The sequence below is a fragment of the Pseudophryne corroboree genome, chromosome 6, assembly GCF_028390025.1.
Source record: "Pseudophryne corroboree isolate aPseCor3 chromosome 6, aPseCor3.hap2, whole genome shotgun sequence".
Taxonomy (NCBI): Eukaryota; Metazoa; Chordata; class Amphibia; order Anura; family Myobatrachidae; genus Pseudophryne; species Pseudophryne corroboree.
The window spans coordinates 823,731,769-823,752,048 of record NC_086449.1 but is presented as its reverse complement, the minus strand read 5'-3'; the positions used below and the strand labels follow the sequence as shown (position 1 = coordinate 823,752,048).

The following is a 20,280-nucleotide window of genomic DNA, read 5'->3' as shown; positions in this document are numbered from 1 at the left end:
TGGCAGAGCAGACTTTAGGAACCGGCGAGGGGGAGACTTCTCGAATTCCAACCTGTAACCCTGAGATACTACCTGCAGGATCCAGGGGTCCACCTGTGAGTGAGCCCACTGTGCGCTGAAATTCTTGAGTCGACCCCCCACCGCCCCTGAGTCCGCTTGTAAAGCCCCAACGTCATGCTGAGGGCTTTGCAGAAGCCGGGGAGGGCTTCTGCTCCTGGGAGGGAGCTGCTTGGTGCACTCTCTTACCCTTTCCTTTGCCTCGGGGCAGATATGACTGTCCTTTTGCCCGCTTGTTCTTATAGGAACGAAAGGACTGCGGCTGAAAAGACGGTGTCTTTTTCTGTTGGGAGGGGACCTGAGGTAAAAAGGTGGATTTCCCGGCTGTTGCCGTGGCCACCAAATCCGATAGACCGACCCCAAATAATTCCTCCCCTTTATACGGCAATACTTCCATATGCCGTTTGGAATCCGCATCACCTGACCACTGTCGCGTCCATAAACTTCTTCTGGCAGATATGGACATCGCACTTACTCTCGATGCCAGAGTGCAAATATCCCTCTGAGCATCTCGCATATAAAGAAAAGCATCCTTTAATTGCTCTATAGTCAATAAAATACTGTCCCTATCCAGGGTATCAATATTTTCAGTCAGGGAATCCGACCAAACCACCCCAGCACTGCACATCCATGCAGAGGCGATGGCTGGTCGCAGTATAACACCAGTATGAGTGTATATACTTTTCAGGGTAGTTTCCAGCCTCCTATCAGCTGGATCCTTGAGGGCGGCCGTTTCTTGTTTTGATAAGCGTGTGAGTGCCTTATCCACCCTAGGGGGTGTTTCCCAGCGCGCCCTAACCTCTGGCGGGAAAGGATATAATGCCAATAACTTCTTTGAAATTAGCAGTTTTCTATCGGGGTTAACCCACGCTTCATCACACACTTCATTCAATTCCTCTGATTCAGGAAAAACTACAGGTAGTTTTTTCAGACCCCACATAATACCCCTTTTTGTGGTACTTGCAGTATCAGAGATATGCAAAGCCTCCTTCATTGCCGTGATCATATAACGTGTGGCCCTACTGGAAAATACGTTTGTTTCTTCACCGTCGACACTAGATTCGGTGTCCGTGTCTGGGTCTGTGTCGACCGACTGAGGTAAAGGGCGTTTTACAGCCCCTGACGGTGTCTGAGACGCCTGGACAGGTACTAACTGGTTTGCCGGCCGTCTCATGTCGTCAACTGATTTTTGTAACGTGCTGACATTATCACGTAATTCCATAAACAAAGCCATCCATTCCGGTGTCGACTCCCTAGGGGGTGACATCACCATTACCGGCAATTGCTCCGCCTCCACACCAACATCGTCCTCATACATGTCGACACACACGTACCGACACACAGCAGACACACAGGGAATGCCCTTATCGAAGACAGGACCCCACTAGCCCTTTGGGGAGACAGAGGGAGAGTTTGCCAGCACACACCCAAGCGCTATAAATATATAGGAACAACCCTACAGAAGTGTTGTTTCCTTTATAGCAGCTTAATATATCAATATCGCCAAAAAAGTGCCCCCCCTCTCTGTTTTACCCTGTTTCTGTAGTGCAGTGCAGGGGAGAGTCCTGGGAGCCTTCCTCGCAGCGGAGCTGTGCAGGAAAATGGCGCTGTGTGCTGAGGAGATAGGCCCCGCCCCCTATTTCGGCGGGCTCTTCTCCCGGTGTTTGCGAGACCTGGCAGGGGTTAAATACATCCATATAGCCCCAGGGGCTATATGTGATGTATTTTTAGCCAGAACAAGGTATTATCATTGCTGCCCAGGGCGCCCCCCCCCCAGCGCCCTGCACCCTCAGTGACCGCTGGTGTGAAGTGTGCTGACAACAATGGCGCACAGCTGCAGTGCTGTGCGCTACCTCATGAAGACTGAAAAGTCTTCTGCCGACGGTTTCTGGACCTCTTCACTTTTCGGCATCTGCAAGGGGGTCGGCGGCGCGGCTCCGGGACCAGACTCCATGGCTGGGCCTGTGTTCGATCCCTCTGGAGCTAATGGTGTCCAGTAGCCTAAGAAGCCAATCCATCCTGCACGCAGGTGAGTTCACTTCTTCTCCCCTAAGTCCCTCGATGCAGTGAGCCTGTTGCCAGCAGGACTCACTGTAAAATAAAAAACCTAAAAACTTTTTCTAAGCCGCTCTTTAGGAGAGCCACCTAGATTGCACCCTGCTCGGACGGGCACAAAAGTAGGATTTTGGTACTTACCAGGTAAATCCTTTTCTTTGAATCCATAGGGGGCACTGGAGTACTCTTGGGATATGGACGGCTTCCACCGGAAGAAGGCACTGAATAAATTAATTTTTGAGACTACTCCTCCCCTCCATATCCTCGAGCACTTCAGTGTTTTTTACTGAGCCGAACAGGATCGATAGAGAGATTGACAAAAGGAGAATTACCTATAATCTCACGGACAACAATAAAGTTGACACAAAACGTAACAGACAACTAAACAGTTGACACCCTAACTGATTAACCTTTGTTAAATTTAAACCAGTCGTGAAAGTGTGTTACCATAAGAACCACTGAACTTCCTAAAACAGATAAACTGCTCTGGGTGGGCGTCCAGTGCCCCCTATGGATTCAAAGAAAAGGATTTACCTGGTAAGTACCAAAATCCTACTTTCTTTTTCATCCACTAGGGGTCACTGGAGTACTCTTGGGATGTACCAAAGTTTCCTCCGTGGCGGGAGAGCTGTTTGGCACTTGTAACACTAAACGGCCAAAGCTAGATGCTGATGCCGCGAACGTATCAAACTTGTAAAAGCGCACAAACATGTGCACTGAAGACCAAGTAGCCGCCCGGCAAAGCTGTGTCGTAGAAGCCCCACGACTCGCTGCCCATGACGTTCCCACAGAACGTGTGGAATGAGCTGTTACTGATGTAGGTGGCTGTAACCTAGCATGAAGGTAAGCCTGACGTATAGTCAGTTTGATCCATCTGGATAAGGTCTGCTTAGAGGCTGGCCAACCCCTCTTAGCCGCATCATAGAGAACAAACAACGTATCCGTCTTACGAACCGTAGACGTTCGGGATACATAGACGCGTAATGCGCGAACCACATCCAACGTTTCAGCATTCTCTGTTAATACCGGAACTACTATTGGTTGATTGATGTGAAAAGACGACACTACCTTTGGTAGAAAAGCGGGATTCGTCCGAAGTTCCGCTCTGTCATCATGAAAAACTAAATACGGTGACTTGCACGACAAGGCACCCAGATCTGAAACTCGCCTAGCCGAAGCTAAGGCTAAAAGAAAAATCGTTTTCCAAGTGAGAAATTTAATATCCACTTGTTGTAAGGGTTCAAAGTAATCGGACTGTAAGAAATCTAAAACCAGATTCAAGTCCCATGGTGCTGTAGGTGGAATGAAAGGAGGCTGTATCCTCATTACACCCTGTAGAAACGTATGTATTGACGGCAACGAGGCCAATTTCCTTTGAAAGTAAATTGACAACGCAGATACCTGCCCCTTTAGTGTGGAAAGACGTAGTCCTCCATCTAACCCCATCTGTAAAAATAACAAAAGACTGGATAAATTAAAAGATGATGTCGGAAACTTCCGAGCTTCACACCAACCTATATAAGTACGCCAGATTCTGTAATAATGAGCTGCCGTAACCGGCTTCCTAGCTCGTACCATGGTTGGTATAACAGACTCCGGAATGCCCTCTCTTCTCAAGATGGCCTTTTCAACAGCCACCCCGTCAAACGCAGCCGCGCTAAATCGGGGTAAAGGAACGGACCCTGTTGTAACAGGTCCGGACGTAGTGGGAGTGGCCACGGATCGTCTGCGAGTAAACCGAGGAGATCCGAGAACCAAGTTCTCCGAGGCCAATGAGGCGCTATTAGTATGACTGTGACGGACCCTCTCTTGATCCGTTTTAGCAACAGCGGGAGCAGCGGAAACGGTGGAAACAGATACACGAGGCTGTACGGCCACGCGGCTGTGAGAGCATCCACCGCCACTGCCCCTGGATCTCTTGTTCTGGACACATATCGTGACACCTGATGATTGTGGCGGGATGCTATCAGATCCACCTGAGGGTAACCCCACCTCTGGATCAACATCTGAAACACTTCTGGATTTAATGCCCACTCTCCTGGATGAAAATCCCGACGACTGAGAAAATCTGCCTCCCAGTTGTCCACTCCCGGAATGAACACTGCCGACAATATCACCTGGTGATATTCGGCCCATCTGAGGATCCGAGCTACTTCCCGCATTGCCATGCGGCTTCTCGTTCCTCCTTGTTTGTTTATGTATGCGACTGCCGTCGCATTGTCTGACTGCACCTGAACAGTCTGAAAACGAAACATGTACACTGCTTGTCTTAGAGCATTGTAAATCGCCCTGAGTTCCAGAACATTTATGGATAGCGATCTTTCGTGATCTGCCCAGAGGCCCTGGAGCCGATAACTCTGAACTACAGCTCCCCAACCTCTGAGACTTGCGTCTGTTGACAGAATTATCCAATTCACGACGCCGAATCGTCTCCCTGCAGATAGATTGTGTATTTTTAACCACCAGAGAAGAGACACCCTGACTTGTGGCGACAATCTCACCCTGTGGTGCATCTGCAGATGTGATCCCGACCATTGCGCTAACACCTCCAGTTGAAACGGACGCGAGTGAAATCTTCCGAACTGAAGTGCTTCGAAAGCCGCCACCATTGTGCCTAAAAGGCGAATGCACAAATGTACTGAGACTGTGCGTGGCTTGAGCACTAATTGCACCAGATGACGAATGACCTGTACTTTCTGTTGTGGCAGGTAAACCTTTTGATTTACTGTATCGAGAATCATCCCTAGGAATTGAAGTCGTTGACACGGAATTAGATGTGATTTCTTTAAACTGACTATCCAACCGTGCTGAACTAGTACATTGTACGTTAGCAAAGCATGCTGGAGAAGCAATTGTTGAGACGGAGCCTTTATGAGTAGATCGTCCAAATACGGAACAATTATTACTCCTAGGGACCTGAGATGAGCTATCATCACGGACATTACCTTGGTGAATACCCGAGGCGCTGATGAGAGGCCAAACGGCAGAGCCTGAAACTGGTAATGGTCTCGCCTTATTGCAAACCTTAAGAAACTCTGGTGAGGTGGCCAAATCGGAATGTGTAAGTACGCATCTTTGAGATCCAGTGCAATCATGAATTCCTGCGGCTCTAACCCTGCAATTACTGACCTGAGAGATTCCATCTTGAATCTGTGGTAAGTGACGTAATGATTGAGACCTTTTAGGTTCAATATTGGCCTGACTGAGCCATCTGGTTTTGGTACCAGAAACAGACTGGAATAATAACCCTGCCCCTGTTCCTGCACGGGGACCGGAATTACAACTGCAGCATTCAGCAGAGACTGAATGGCCACCTGCAGAACTGCTTTCTTGTCGTCCGACACAGGCAGTCCTGTCGTGAAAAATCTTCCTGTCGGAAGATAATCGAACTCTATTTTGTAACCCTCTAATACTAAATTGCGGATTCACCCATCTGTGGACGTCTGCAGCCACGCCCCCTGAAAGCTCTGAAGGCGTGCTCCCACAATTGGAGATCCGAGATGGGCTGGGAGCCCGTCATGCCACTGGTTTGTTAGTGGTCTTAGTGTCTTGACGACGTGCATTGGATTGTCGGGCACTACGTCCCCGACCTCTTCTACCAGGCGTGACTGCTCCTGTGCCCTGCCCACGAAAGGGCTGAGTTCTAAAGGATTTGAACGCCGGACCAGAATATTTCCGTTTAGGTATAGTTGTAGGCAATGGAAGAAACACAGACTTTCCTCCAGTAGCCTCAGAAATCCATTTGTCCAATTCAGGACCGAAAAGCTTCTCGCCATCATAAGGCAATGCCTCTATACCTTTTTTAACCTCCGTCTCCGCCTGCCAAGAACGCAGCCAAAGTGCTCGTCGTACTATGACTAGCGATGAAGAAAGGCGAGAAGTAAGCTGACAGACGTCAGTAGAAGCTGTACATAGATATTCAGCAGCTTCCCAGATTTGATCCGCGAGAAGTATAAGATGGTCATCTTGCAGAGCCGACTTGAGCTCTTTTATCCATACCATTAATGCTTTAGTAACCCAAATGCCAACCAACCCAGGTCTCAGCAGCACTCCAGCTGCTGTATACATGGACCTTAGCATAGCCTCTATTTTACGATCTGCAGGGTCTTTAAGCGTAGTAGCAGTTGGTACTGGTATGGTTAACTTCCTTGTAAGTTTAGATACGGATGAATCCACCGATGGTGGGTTCTCCCATGTAGCTGTCATGGACTCTGGAAACGGGTAACTCGATTTAAATCTACGAGGTATAGAAAACCGTTTATCCGGATTCTTCCGTGTTTCCAGTAACATTTTATTAAGAGATTCCGAAATAGGGAAACACATCGGAGATCTCTGTCGTTTAGTAAAGACTACCTCATCATTCGTCAGGGGCTCCTCAGTTTCCGTAAACTCCAGCGACTGACGTACTGCTCTGATGAGATTATCAATACCTGGGCTGTCAAAATCGTCACTATCTGACTGTTGGTCTATTTCGCCCTCCTCATACTCATGTTCAGTGAGGTCTAGTATCCCAGAGACTGGAAAATTATTAGGAAAAGGAAACTTATCTTTTCCACTCAAGGTGGACCTCTGACCAGATTGAGACTCCCCTGGTAACTCAAATGGTCTCATTTTAAACTCAGATCTTGCCGCTTCTCTTTCTTCACGAGAGGCGGCCAGCTCTGATTGTAAACCAACTAATACATCTGCAAGTAAAGCCCATGGAGGGTCCAGAGATGCTGGCTTTACTTCTGTGGAAATCGTATTTGTGGCTGTATTAACAACACATGCTGTACATGTGGTGGATCCATCAGGCAACACACTCTTACAGACATGACATGAAAAATGTTTCTTAGATTTTGCTGGTGTCTTACTCATTATAAAGACAGACAATACAAACTACACACAGACAGTCTGCACGACTCAGTAATAACACCAAAGTTCCTTGTATATATCAGGCAAGTGCAGTGCCTGCCAGCAATAAGAAAACTGACCCCCAAATTCCCCTAGTACCACTCTTAAGCCGAGATGTAATATAGGAATCCTGGAACAGACAGGAGAACATTAAACATGTTAAGTACCAAGTTTTTCTACAAAGCTTAACACTGCCAATACTGCTAATGTCTCCCCCCACCCCCACGACCTCCGTGTACAGCACCGGGTCGGGGCCTGTGGAACTTTGCATAGGGCCGTGTGAGCGGCCTGTACCTGTATGCCAAGGCAGCGGGGAACTCCTCGGCTGATGCGGGCGGTCAGCGGGAGCAGAGAGCGTACTGCATAGAGCCGTGGAGCGGCCTATGCACACGCGCTCCCGGCCCGCCACACACAGCATAGAGTGGAGTGGCCTCCTGTGTAGCCAGGCAGCGGGGAACATATCGGCTGCTGCGGCGCAGGGAGCAGCGGTCTGCTAGGTAACTTAAGATGCTGGGAGCGGCGGAGAGTGAGAGCGCGCTGCATAGAGCCGTGAAGCGGCCTATGCACACGCGCTCCGGGCAGCGGTCGTTAGTGAGTAAAACATGCCCAATACAATCCCCAATAGTGGGGCGGCAGCATAAGCTGACCGCCCCTACCCAACATACCTGGACCGTAACAAAAGTCTATGACGGGGCTTCTCATCCAAGCTCCGTCCAGCTTTTTGCAGGCAGCCTGCAGGTGGAGTGAGGGAGCTCTTTACAGAGAGGTCCGACACCCACGGCTGTTCTCAGCCGCTTCCACTGTCCCTGACCCACGCCTGTTAGAAGGGGGGAAAGGACGTGGAAATCCTTGAAAGGAAAAAAAAAAAACTTAGAAAAAATTCCAATACTTTGTGGACGAGCTCCACTATGCCTTCTAACTGTGTCGAGCACAGAAAAAACACTGAAGTGCTCGAGGATATGGAGGGGAGGAGTAGTCTCAAAAATTAATTTATTCAGTGCCTTCTTCCGGTGGAAGCCGTCCATATCCCAAGAGTACTCCAGTGACCCCTAGTGGATGAAAAAGAAAACCTAACTGAGGCTTGGAGGAGGGTCATAGGGGAAGGAGCCAGTGCACACCACCTAGTCCTAAAGCTTTTATTTTTGTGCCCTGTCTCCTGCGGAGCCGCTAATCCCCATGGTCCTGACGGAGTCCCAGCATCCACTAGGACGTCAGAGAAATAATACAAAATGCTAATTTATAAAGGAAATCACCGTGACCCGGACAGATGCATTTATCGAGCATGTCCCATAGATTGTAAGCTTGCGAGCAGGGCCCTCCTACCTCTATGACTGTTTGTTATTACCCAGTTTTGTCTTATCGGTGTGTCCAGTTGTAAAGCGCAACGTATTGTGCTGCGCTATATAAGAAACTGTTAATAAATAAATGTTCAGCAATTGCCCTAAACACCAAATAATACAACGTGCTCCGGCGCATAACGCAGCAAACACATCACTCAGGTCCGCGTATAAAAGTAACTTTTCCCAGGGACACTTTGCTATTCTGACAGCGGATCTGCTCGCGTTATCTGTGACGGCCGTGCACGCTGATGCACTACAACTCCCAGCATCTCATGCATGTACTGTGACATATATATATATATATATATTCGCAGTATAATGCATATGGGACCTTAGTGCACTTTATGGGTCCAGCTGCAATGGTGAAAAGTGGGGACAGGACATTAAATCGCCGGGACAGCTGTCAGCTATGCTGCCTGTGTACAGTATAATGTATATAGCAGGGTATAGGGGCTGCAGGAAGCACCGGGCGCCTGTATACCCCGGATATATGCATGACCTGCGGGAGCCGTTACCTGGGCCGGTGTCCGCGGGTCTGCAGCCGCTTCACTCTCCTCTCTCCTCCCCGGCTACAACTGTAACCAAACCAGCCGCCCGGAGCGCCACAGCCAATCACCGAGGCCGATCATTCCGCGGCCAATCACAGGGGACGTCACTGCGCGCCGCCGCCCGCTGCATGCCGGGAGTCGTAGTTTTAGGCTGCTTTTGTCATAGGGAGTGATAGCACCAGTGGAAGTGAGGGGAAGGCTGGCTAATTAATGTGAGACTTAGTGACCACTAACCAGTGACTTTACACGTCACAGGCATCTATATCAATTATTATGTATATATAATAATTTGTTAAGGTCTGTCCAGTCTCCAGCATGCATGTGAAGTGGGACTTTGGGCGCGCCCCTGCCCAGCGGTTACCACTAGGGAGACAGGGCAGACCTAGGAGGTTCTGTTGTCGGCGTGGAACACGTTATATATATATTAACAGTTACTATATAGCGCAGCATATTCCGTTGTCCTGTACAATTGGAAACACAACAGTAATAAACCAGAACAGGGTAATGACAAACAAAGAGGTAGGAGGGCCCTGCTCTTAGGTTTACACTCTACAGGAACACAATAATTCTGACATCCGGCGGCACTCTGGTGGCTTGGAAAAGGAATAGGCCACAACCATTTCTAATCTGACGTTTCGGTTATCATAAAACTTTCCCCAGGTAGGGGGTGCCGCATGGTTTATGCCATCGTTAGTATCTGGACTTGCACCCACTCCATGCTAGGTGCAAAAGGTCCCCCTGAGACAGGCGTCTCACCTCCGTCCGAATGCTACGACTGAGCAAGGACGTCGTCCAACACACCCATGGCGCTCTCATGAGGCGGAACAGTTCTGTGTTGGCTAGGTCACCACCCAGAAACGCCTATTCCTCGTAAAATGCGGTCTGTTACATCCGTTCGCAGTAGTATCTGTCAGCAAATTTGTGGCTGATCCTGAGCATCAGTTCAGATAGTCGCCGCCCAAGGGGAGTGTAAATTTGCCCGTGCAAGTGTGCGATCGCATGTGTACGCTGTGCTACAGATATCCCTCAGTCAGCGGACAGCTGTAAATCCATTCGCACCTCACTCACCAGTGAATGATTTTTTCACTGTGTGCAGTGTGCGCAGCCCAGGACTTATACAGTGCGATGAAAACAGGCTGATCGGGGCCAGAGCGGACGTCACACACCCTCCCTTAAAACGCTTGGGAACATCTGCGTTTTCCCTGACACTCCCAGAAAACGGTCAGTTACCACCCACAAACGGCCTCCTCCTGTCATTCAGCATGCGAATGGCTGCACAATTAAAATTTTCGCACCAGCCTGTCACTGTTCAGCGATGCCTGTTGTTGTTTGGTGACACGCGTGCGCATTGCGGTGCATAAGCATGCGCAGTCTATCGATAATTGCCCGCTGTGCAATCAGGTCTGAATCAGGCCCAGTGTGCAAACTGTCTCTCACTTATTACAGCGTACGTCGAGGCTTGTTGGTCCACCGTTCCCTATTACATAATCCTCTTCTGTCATTCACGTTCGGTCTTGTCTTACGTCTCTTGGGAGTTCCTTCCTTAGCTGATCAGCTCCTGTCCCTGTACACGGCTTCATGCTTATAATGACAGCGTTGTGAGACGGTCTCTGTATTTATTGTGTTTTGCTTCCAAAACGTTTGACGAAATGACTCAGGCTCAGCAAATTATACAGAGTGAGGCAAGAACACCTCACAGATTATTAAAGATTAAGAAACAAGGCCTGGTAAATGCTCTTCAGAATTTTAGTACATAACGTAAAAGTGCACGGAATACAGTTTATTTTCACTTGGTTGTGAATATATCATCAACCAGACGGTGGCCTTCATTCATAGTACACATTTGTAGCTGATTTCGGAAGTGTTGCATCCCTCGGCGGGTCACTTCCAATGTTATCGCTGCAAATACCTGACGAAACTCACTTTTCATTTGTCTGGCTACGCTAACATGCAGAGCTGGACCCGCCCTCCCCCCCTCCCCAGGCCCCTCCAACAGGCCCTGGCTCAGGTAAAGAGTATCCGCCACCCCCACTCTCTCGGCACCACTGCGTGCAACCTTCTACCAGCCGAAAACAGTTAACTAAGTTGGTACTGCGGACTATCCAATGCAGATCACGGACTGAGCCTAGCCGAAACCGAATAGAGCAGAACCAATATAGACAGGCAGAGGAGCATAAAGAACAGTCCAAAGTCAAATGCACGTGATACAGGAATGCTGGGGCTCAGGGATCATGCGCCCAATGCATTGGCACAGATCAGAGTGCAGAGCAGCTATATAAAGAGGGTCATTCCGAGTTGATTGCTAGGCAAAAAAAAAGGCACTTCTGCGTTGTAGTTTCACACAGGGTCTAGCGAAGCTTTCCAGCCGCACTGGCTGCCGCAGAGTGATTGACAGGAAGAGGGCGTTTCTGGGTGTCAACTGACCGTTTTCAGGGAGTGTTCCGAAAAACGCAGGCGTGCCAGAGTAAAAGCAGGCGTGGCTGGGCGAACGCAGGGCCTGTTTGTGACGTCAAAACAGGAACTGAACAGTCTGAAGTGATCGCAAGCGCTGAGTAGGTATTGAGCTACTCAGAAACTGCACAAAAAAACTTTGTAGCAGCTGTGCGATCCTTTCGTTCGCACTTCTGCTAAGCTAAAATACACTCCCAGTGGGAGGCGGCATAGCGTTTGCACGGCTGCTAAAAACTGTTCGCGAGCGAACAACTCGGAATGACCACAAAGGGCGGCCATCTCAAATCAGGCGGCCTTGTGACATGCCTCCGCCCCTTTAAATTCCCGGCAGAGTCGCACGCCTGCCTGCACACAGACACTGGAACACCTCAGAAGAGGGGGAGAGAAGGCGCCGGTCAGAGGCTGAGCCATTGAAACTTGCTCCAACCCCATGCAAGGTGCATATTCTCCATCAAGGAAAGGCCTCTAATGTGAGCAATAAAGTGCCTGAAACCAGTTATGCGGCAATCAGAAACATGTGACATTGGGGGCTATTCAGATCCCGAAGAATCTGCGTCGGGATGCGCAAAGTACCAATGATCTATTTTTAAAGGAAGCAGCAGTGATAGCGTTTCCAACCAAAGCTGAATCAGGCCCATTGGCCATTTGTGCAATATCGCATTGCGTGCAACTCAGAGTCAGCACCAAGCAGCACAAATGAAGTGAAAGATATGGCTCTCCCCACGTGTTATGGTGATCTACAAGATAGTCAGGCTTTGCAACTAGGAGATCCAGCTTCAGCTGACGGCGACTTGCATAGACCTGCACGCCTTGCTTCATTCAGGTTGGAGTCTCGCCCAAACGCATAAATCTGCATCGGAAATGATCGGGGGAGGTGGCCCTGGCCGTCCAGGCCAGGGCCGTCTCAGGAGTGTAGTAATATTACTTTCCAGGCAGACAGAAGGGGTGTGGTTCGTTTTATCGACAGTGTCTAGGTCAACAATGTTTAGGTCGACCACTATAGGTCGACAGTCACTAGGTCGACATGGATGGAAGGTCGACAGGGTTTCTAGGTCGACATGTGCTAGGTCGACAGGTCTAAAGGTCGACATGAGGATTATTATTTTTTTGTGTCGTTTTCTTCGTAAAGTGACCGGGATCCCAAATTAGTGCACCGCGTCCCCTCGCATGGCTCGCTTCGCTCGCCATGCTTCGGGCATGGTGCCTTCGCTCCGCTACCGCTTCGCTCGGCACACTTTACCGTTCCAATCGTAGTCCACGTGGATCGTTAAGTATGAAAAAATCCCCCCCCCCCCCCAAAAAGTGTGAAAAACTCATGTCGACCTTTAGACCTGTCGACCTAGCACATGTCGACCTAGAAACCCTGTCGACATTCCATCCATGTCGACCTAGTGACTGTCGACCTAAACATTGTCGACCTAGACACTGTCGATCTTCAGACCGGATCCCGACAGAAGAGCCCCATTTGTAGGATATTCCATATTCTCTCTGAACTTTAAATTGGGGACTTGAACGCTCGCTAGTAACTTTTTGCAGCGCTGCGATCAGGTCAAAACTCGGCAAAACTGCGCATGCATTGCAATGCGCAAGCGCATCGTGCGAGTACAAACAGGATCGGTGCTGGGCGATGGATTTTAGGAAGAATCCATTCACACAGCCGATCGCAAGAAGATTGACAGGAAGAAGACGTTTATGGCTGTCAACTGACCGTTTTCTGGGAGTGGTAGGGAAAACGCAGGCGTGTCCAGGTGTTTGCAGGGCGGGTGTCTGACGTCATTCTGGGACCAAAAAGACTGAAGTGATCGCAACGGCTGAGTAAGTCCAGAGCTACTCAGAAAACTGCAAAAAACGTTTTTGTGCCGCTCGGCTGCAAAAACTTTCGTCCACTCGCAAAGCGAAAATACACTCCCCCGTGGGCGGCGACTATCTGATCGCTGCGCTGCAAAAAGTAGCTAGCGAGCGATCAACTCGGAATGACCCCCTTGATTGCATGCCCTCTGATTAGGGAAGGTAACAGGCATACGCAGCATCGACGCAACAACGAGAAACATCGACTACTATGGCTACGGAGACTGGCTGCAGCAGAAGTGACGCTGGCTGGCGCCATGTTTCTCTACGTACATGATCACAGCTGAAGGCAGAGACATGCCTTGAAAATGACCATATACTCGTCTGCATTTCTGCCACCACTCCCCATTACCCCTCCCAAACTGTCCCTATCAATCACTCGCCTGTGCGAACGCAACTGCAAAGGTACATTGACACGTGCACCATTCGATCGCGACACATGCGCAGTCTGCGGATAATCGCTCCACTGCGAAAACATCAGCATTGCGCGCAAAAGTGAATTAGGTGCAGAGTCCCTTCCCACGCGGAGCAGCTGAGGTTGAAGACCCACCCCTTGTCACATAGGCTCCTCCTCTCGCTCCTTGTTCCACACACCCTTCCTCCTGCTGTCATTGGATGGGAGTCATGTGACAAGAGGAGGCCGTGCTGTGGACATAATAAATACGCTTATCATTTATTTTTCAGGCGCCGCTAAATTTCCAAAGCAGCTTTATACAGGCACCAGCGAAAACAGACGTCTCCAAGGGGCAGTAAATGTACTCTGACATAACTTCCGAACATTACAAAGCAAGTGCCCGACAAACTAGATAGGGTGCGAATTGGGCGGCTTTGGGAGACGCACTATGGGGCTCATTCCGACCCGATCGCTCGATGCAGTTTATCGCAGTGCAGCGATTGGGTCGGAATAGCGCATGCCGGACGGCTGAAGGCCGTCGTTTCTTTGCGATCGCCTTTGCCTGTTTGACAGGCAGAGGCGGTCGCTGGGCGGGAGGGGGCGGCACGGCGGCGTTTGGCCGCCGTTATGGGGGTGCGGTCCGGCCAACGCAGCCGCTGCGGGCCGGGGAGCGACGAGTAGCTCCCGGCCAGCACGCTAAAGCTGCGCTGGCCGGGAGCTACTCTTGAAGTGCAAAAGCATCGCCGCTGTGCGATGCCTTTGCACTTCTGCAGGGGGGGGGGTGGCACTGACATGCGGGGCGGAATAGCCCTGTGCTGGGCGTCCCCCCGCATGTCTATTGTCATGATCGTAGCTGTGCTAAATTTTGCAGGGCTACGATCAACTCGGAATGACCCCCAATATCCAGACAAGCGTGGAACGTCCAGGCACAGGGGAACGGAAGGCAGCTCAGCATACAATGAGACTACACACAGTCAGGGGCAGCATGCAAAGTCGCTGAATGGGACTAAGCGGGTCATTCAGAGTTGATCGCATGCTGCCATTTTTCGCAGCGCAGCGATCAGGTTAGTACTGCGCATGCGTATGCACCACAATGCGCACACGCGTCGTACGGGTACAAACAGCATCGTTGCTGTGCAAGGCTTCTAGCGACAAATCCATTCGCACAACCGATCGCAAGGAGATTGACAAGAAGAGGGCGTTTGTGGGTGTCAACTGACCGTTTTCTGGGAGTGGTAGGGAAAACGTCAATTCCGGGCCCGGGCAGGCTGATGTGATCGCAGTGGGTAAGTAAGTCGGCTGCACAGGCGATCGCACACTTGCAAAGCAAAAATACACTCCCCCGTGGGCGGCGAATATCTGATCGCTGCTCTGCAAAAAATAGCTAGCGAGCGATCAACTCGGAATGAGGGACCATGTGCACTGCAGGTGGGGCAGATGTAACATGTGCAGAGAGAGTTAGATTTGGGTGGGGTGTGTTCAACCTGAAATCTAAATTGCAGTGTAAAAATAAAGCAGCCAGTATTTACCCTGCACAGAAACAATATAACCCACCCAAATCTAACTCTCTCTGCACATGTTACATCTGCCCCACCTGCACTGCACATGGTTTTGCCCAACTGCCAACAAATTTGCTGCTACGATCAACTCTGAATTACCCCCTAAGAGCACTAAAAGCAATGAAAGTGTATGGGAGGAACGCGAGGAAGGAGGGCCCTGCCTGTGACAGCTTACAAGCTAAGGGGACAATGTGACCTTTGGCCCAGAGAAGTGTAACAGGGCCAGGTGTGTATATTAACTCTCTAATTACCATTAGATTGTGAGCTCTCTCAGGGAATGTGCTGTAATAATACTTAGAGGTAAATATTTAATCAAGAAATTAAAAAAGTCCAATCCCATCTGTGACCGGCCGTGCCTCGCCGCTTGTGCCAAGTGATCACAGATTGGTTTTCGTGTCTCACCAGACCTGGGCCATTAGGGGATTCCCTCTTGCCTTCAGCGTTTTGCTGCCACCACCAGGCTCCAACCATCGGCCCCTGAAACCACTTGCTGCTGTGTATGAGTGGATATGGTGCTGTAACCTCTCCTGACTGGCGTCAGTTGACACCCACTGGCTACTTGCCTGCGCGGTAGCTGGCAGAGGGCGGAGCTTGGAGATGCTGAGTTCAGACCAGAACAGGCGGAGAACGGGACTACATGTGATGCATTCCTGTCGGTCACAAGATGTAAGGCAGTTGTCTTGAAGGTTAGATGTTTATTGCTCAAAAAAGTCTTAAAAAAATACTCTACCCTTTTTCAAGGGGGTACAGCATACAGACGTTACAGCGGCTCAACACTTCTAGATGTCACAGAAGGGATGCACCCTTAAACAGGCTTGCAGGCCTTTTCATACTCATCCAACACCCAATACCACCGGGGGTTGTTCCGCCCTGGGTTTTTTTTAACTTAATCGGGCTATGGGGGTAATTCCAAGTTGATCGCAGCAGGAAATTTTTTAGCAGTTGGGCAAAACCATGTGCACTGCAGGGGAGGCAGATATAACATGTGCAGAGAGAGTTAGATTTGGGTGGGTTATTTTGTTTCTGTGCAGGGTAAATACTGGCTGCTTTATTATTACACTGCAATTTAGATTGCAGATTGAACTCACCCCACCCAAATCTAACTCTCTCTGCACATGTTATATCTGCCTCCCCTGCAGTGCACATGGTTTTGCCCAACTGCTTAAAAATTTCCTGCTGCGATCAACTTGGAATTACCCCCTATGTTACAAAATATAAAGAAAAGACAGTTCAGTTCAGTTTGCATTCCTACAGTATAGCAGTCTGATTTAACATACTGTCTCTTTCACACATGTAAATGGGTGTGGATCATTGGGTCGACAGTAACTAGGTTGACAGTCATTAGGATGACCACTATTGGTGTCGTTTTCTTCATAAAGGGGGTCGTTCTGACCCGTTCACTCACTGCTTTTTGTCGCAGCCGAGCGAACGGGTCCGTAGTGCGCCGGCGCATGCCAGACGGCCGAAGGCCGTAGCAGGGCAGAGGCGATCGCTGGGCGGGAGGGGGCGGAACAGCGGCGTTTGGCCGCCGTTTCGTGGGAGCGGTCCGGCCAACGCAGGCGTGGCCGCGAACGGGGGGCGGGCTGCAGCAGCTGCGTGACGTCACACGTAGCCGCTGCGGGCCGGGGAGCGACGAGGAGCTCCTGGCCGGCACGCTATGGGCTGTAACACACACTCCGGTTTTTCCCGGATGGCAAAAAGCCGGACAAACTTTGTCCGGCTTTTTGCCATCCGGGAGAAACCGGCAGTGTCTGTCACACAGGACGGCTTTGAGCCGTGTGTGATGCTGTGCGCATGCGCAGCATCAGACACGGCTTCAGAAAAAACCGTTGTGTGTGAAAGCTCCCCTTCACACACATGGTTTACTGGCTCCAAAGACGGCCCGGCGGCCGCCCGGCCGCTGGACCCTCCAGTGGTGAGACCCGGCTGCAACCCGGCAGCCGGGCCGGGGCCGTGCAGTGTGAAGGCACCCTAGCCCTCACACTGTTAACTACAATGCCGGCACGGGGAAAAGCCGTCCGGCTTTTTCCCGGCCGGCAAAAGCCGTGTAGTGTGTTTCAGCCCTAAAGCTGCGCTGGTCGGGAGCTTCTCTAGAAGTGCAAAGGCATCGCCGCTGTGCGATGCCTTTGCACTTCTGCGGGGGGGGGGGGGGGGGCGGCACTGACATGCGGGGCAGGATAGCCCTGTGCTGGGCGTCCCCCCGCATGTCAGTGAATAATCGTAGCTGTGCTAAATTTAGCACAGCTAGGATCAACTCGGAATGACCGCCAAAGTTGTAGTCCAACGTGGATCATAAAGTATGAAAAAGTTAAAAAGATGAAAAAAAAATAAAAAAAAAAAATAAGATTTTAAGCCTCCCGGTAAATCTTTTTCTCCTAGTCTGTAGAGGATGCTGGGGACTCTGTAAGGACCATGGGGTATAGACGGGCTCCGCAGGAGACATGGGCACTCTAAGACTTTAGATGGGTGTGAACTGGCTCCTCCCTCTATGACCCTCCTTCAGACATCAGTTAAAGAACTGTGCCCAGAGGAGACGGACAGTACGAGGAAAGGATTTTTGTTAATCTAAGGGCGAGATACATACCAGCCCACACCATACACACCGTACAACCTGGTATATACTAAACCAGTTAACAGCATGAACAAAACAGCATCAGCCAAAGACTGATCTCAACTGTAACATAACCCTTATGTAAGCAACAACTATATACAAGCCTTGCAGAAATAGTCCGCACAGGGACGGGCGCCCAGCATCCTCTACGGACTAGGAGAAAAAGATTTACCGGTAGGTTTAAAATCTTATTTTCTCTTACGTCCTAGAGGATGCTGGGGACTCCGTAAGGACCAAGGGGTTTATACCAAAGCTCCAGACCGGGCGGGAGAGTGCGGATGACTCTGCAGCACCGATTGAGCAAACATGAGGTCCTCATCAGCCAGGGTATCAAACTTGTAGAACTTTGCAAAAGTGTTTGAACCCTACCAAGTAGCTGCTCGGCAAAGCTGTAATGCCGAGACGCCTCGGGCAGCCGCCCAAGAAGAGCCCACCTTCCTAGTGGAATGGGCCTTTACCGAATTAGGTACCGGCAATCCAGCCGTAGAATGAGCCTACTGAATCGTGTTACAGATCCAGCGAGCAATAGTCTGCTTCGAAGCTGGAGCGCCAACCTTGTTGGCTGCATACAGGACAAACAGTGCCTCTGTTTTCCTAACCCGAGCCGTCCTGGCTACATAAATTTTTAAGGCCCTGACCACATCCAGGGACTTGGAATCCTCCAAGACCCCCGTAGCCAACGGCACCACAATAGGTTGGTTCATATGAAACGACGAAACCACCTTAGGTAGAAACGGAGAACGAGTTCTCAACTCTGCCCGATCCACATGGAAAATCAGATAGGGGCTCTTGTGAGACAAAGCCGCCAATTCGGACACCCACCTCGCAGATGCCAAGGCCAACAACATGACCACTTTCCAAGTAAGAAACTTGAATTCAACCGTTTGAAGTGGTTCAAACCAGTGTGATTTAAGGAACTGTAACACAACGTTAAGGTCCCACGGTGCCACTGGGGGCACAAAAGGAGGTTGGATGTGCACCACTCCCTTTACAAAAGTCTGGACTTCTGGGAGAGAAGCCAATTCCTTCTGAAAGAATATAGACAAGGCCGAAATCTGCACTTTAATGGAGCCTAACTTTAGGCCCATATCCACTCCTGTCTGTAGAAAATGGAGAAAACGGCCCAGGTGAAAATCTTCCGTAGGAGCATTCTTGGCTTCACACCAAGATACATATTTCCTCCAGATACGGTGATAATGCTTCGCCGTTACCTCCTTCCTAGCTTTGATTAGAGTAGGGATAACTTCCCCCGGAATATCTTTCCTAGCTAGGATTTGGTGTTCAACCGCCATGCCGTCAAACGTAACCGCGGTAAGTCTTGGAACACACAGGGCCCCTGTTGCAACAGGTCCTCCCTGGGAGGAAGAGGCCACGGATCTTCTGTGAGCATTTCCTAAAGATCTGAATACCAGGCTCTCCGAGGATAATCTGGAACAATGAGTATTGTCTGCACTCTTGTTCGTCTTATGATTCTCAATATTTTTGAGATGATTGGAAGTGGAGGGAACACATAGACCGACTGAAACACCCACGGTGTCACTAGGGCGTCCACCGCCACTGCCTGAGGGTCCCTTGACCTGGAACAATACCTCTGAAGCTTTTTGTTGAGGCGTGACGCCATCATGTCTATTTGAGGAAGTCCCCACCGACTTGTTATCTCTGCAAAAACTTCTTGATGAAGTCCCGACTCTCCTGGATGGAGATCGTGTCTGCTGAGGAAGTCTGCTTCCCAGTTGTCCACTCCCGGAATGAAGACTGCTGACAGAGCGCTTACGTGATTTTCCGCCCAGCAAAGAATCCTGGTGGCTTCTGCCATTGCCGCTCTGCTCCTTGTCCCGCCTTGGCGGTTTACATGCGCCACAGCCGTGACGTTGTCTGACTGAATCAGAACGGGTAGGGTGCGAAGAAGATTCTCCGCTTGTTGTAGGCCGTTGAATATGGCCCTTAATTCCAGCATGTGTAGACAAGTCTCCTGGCTTGATCATATTCCCTGAAAATTTCTTCCTTGTGTGACTGCTCCCCATCCTCGGAGGCTCGCGTCCGTGGTCACTAGAACCCAGTCTTGAATGCCGAACCTGCGACCCTCTAGAAGGTGAGCACTCTGAAGCCACCACAGGAGAGACACTCTGGCCCTGGGGGACAGGCTTATTTTCTGATGTATTTGTAGATGGGACCTTGACCACCTGTCCAGAAGGTCCCACTGAAACGTCCTCGCATGGAACCTGCCGAATGGGATGGCCTCGTAGGCCGCCACCATCTTTCCCAGTATTTGAGTGCATTGATGAACTGACACTCTTTTTGGTTTTAGCAGGTCCCTGACCATGTTCTGGAATTCCTGGGCTTTTTCCGTTGGGAGGAAAACCCTCTTCTTTTCCGTGTCCAGAACCATGCCCAAAAATGACAGTCGAGTCGTCGGAATCAACGGTGACTTTGGTAGATTCAGAATCCAGCCGTGTTGCTGTAGCACTCTCAGGGAGAGCGACACGCTTTTCAGTAACTGATCTCTCGATCTCGCTTTTATCAG

General features: G+C 50.2%; 1 protein-coding gene across 2 annotated transcripts in view; it reads right to left on the bottom strand.

Moving 5' to 3' along the window:
• Nucleotides 1-20,280, bottom strand: part of CCDC77 (coiled-coil domain containing 77) — a 58,749-nt gene that overhangs the window by 28,089 nt on the left and 10,380 nt on the right. The window contains exon 1 of one of the 2 annotated variants that reach the window (XM_063929229.1): nucleotides 8,861-8,974. The exons of the other annotated variant lie outside the window; for it this stretch is intronic. The gene's annotated coding sequence lies outside the window, so the exon portion shown is untranslated. Of the gene's footprint in view, nucleotides 1-8,860; nucleotides 8,975-20,280 lie in introns of those variants that run through there. 2 annotated transcript variants of the gene reach the window in all.